Raw genomic sequence first — 1,893 nt, 5'->3', positions numbered from 1 at the left:
TTCTCACAAACTTTAAGCCCTCTTCTATTTTCTTTCAAGTAAATTGCTCCAAGCTTGCCTTAATTTGCTTCAAGTCCAAGTTTTTTTGCATTAAGTCAACTAAAAACCTTGTTTCCACTTGTTTTAAGCCAAAATCCCCTTCCAAAAATGCCACATTTTGCCCTAAATCCCCTTAAATCTCATTAAACCCTAAACCCTAGCTTGTTAACTTTCATCCAAAATCCCCAAATTTTGATGATTTTTCATCAAATTGACCACAAAATCATCACTTCCAGCATCATTCTTCGAAGTTCCAAGCATCAATTTTTAAATTTTGGCTTCACATAAAAAACCCCCAAAATGCCATACCCATTTTCGGTTTTGTTCACAAAAACACCCCTTACAGTCAACCGTTTTGACTTTCGAATATACCACTATCATCCTTATCATCATTTCCAATTGTGGTGTGCATTTAGTTTTCCAATTTGGGTTTGTTTGTGCAAAATTATGATTCTACCCTTGTAGTATATTTGACGTAGCTTTTCATTTCGCCACATTCCATCGTGTTTTGTGTGGTATTTCCTCTCTTGCTCTCTGTTTTATCTTTTAACAATTTTCAATTTGTAATTTGTTAGCACAGGTAGTTAGAATTTGTGTGTTTATTGTGTATGTTCTCATATTTTACAATTATGGTTAACACTCGTCGTAGTAGTTCTAAGCATGCCCCTAGGCCATTTAGAAATGCCAATACTAGATTTTTAGCACCTATTGATCAAGTTGAGCCTTCAGAGGCTCTCTTTGATCAGACTTGTTTTCGTTCTACCTAAGCTGCTGCGATTTATATTGATCACTATAGTCGTCGTGGTTTGTGTAAAACTCATCAAGTTGATTTTAATTTATAAACGCAATTCAACCTTAGAACTCTTTTTGATAGATTCCAATAGACTCGTTTTGTCACCTTAGGTGGTTATGCTTATTCTACACTTGTTTGTGAATTTTATGCAAACATGAAGTTTAATCGGCTTCATAATGAAACCACTTCTTTTGTCCGAGGCTATGATATTCATTTCTCTCCTACCAGCCTTTGTGTCACCTTGGGTCTTCTCGTTGTTCATGTCCATTTTCTTCCCCCTCGAGGGTGGCATTTCACTGACCCATTATATCTTGATGCCCTTCAATTTATGACGGGCAATCTTGATCATGATGTTGTTATTGTCTGCCATATAGGCATCTCACTCCATTCGCTCGTCTCCTTTATAACATTATTGGTTACACTTTTGTGCCAAAATTTGGTCACTTCAATGAAATCAGTACGATTGACTTTTATCTCCTTTTGCATCTCATCCAAGGGTCTCCTATAGACCATTGTCATGTCATTTTTGATCTGGTGGTCTTTACTCTCTCTCATTGCACCTATCTTCTACCTTGTGCACCTATCATCATATTGATTTTTTTAGAGGCAGAAGTTTCCTTCCTTGAAGAGCTGGATGCTGAACCAACTGCTGATCCATATACTACTTCTAACCTCCATGCTATGGGTTTTCATCAACACAATGATGTATGACATCACATTTTTGAGATAGTACCTAGTGGAGGTAAGGCTACCGATGATCTTAATGCTGATGACACTGATACTAGTGACGAAGATGCTGAGGCAGATGAGGATCGAGATTCTTTCAAGTTATAAACTCGTGCTTCTGGCAAGATATCTAGGATGGCTACTAGAGGCGAGTTCATCTGCTAAGCAGCCTGCCACCTTAGCTATTGATCCTATCTCTCTTTTATCTACTGAGCTTATTGATCTTCGTGTTGAGGTTCGCTCTGATTTATTGTTGTTAATGCTAGCATTACTGATCTTCGAGTCGAGCCAAGGGTGGCATAAATGAGCTTCTTCGTCGTTTTCCTCTGCCTCCT

This window comes from Mangifera indica, chromosome 6 (assembly GCF_011075055.1).
Source record: "Mangifera indica cultivar Alphonso chromosome 6, CATAS_Mindica_2.1, whole genome shotgun sequence".
Lineage (NCBI taxonomy): Eukaryota > Viridiplantae > Streptophyta > Magnoliopsida > Sapindales > Anacardiaceae > Mangifera > Mangifera indica.
The sequence above is the reverse complement of the archived record's forward strand: the minus strand, read 5'-3'. Positions refer to the sequence as shown.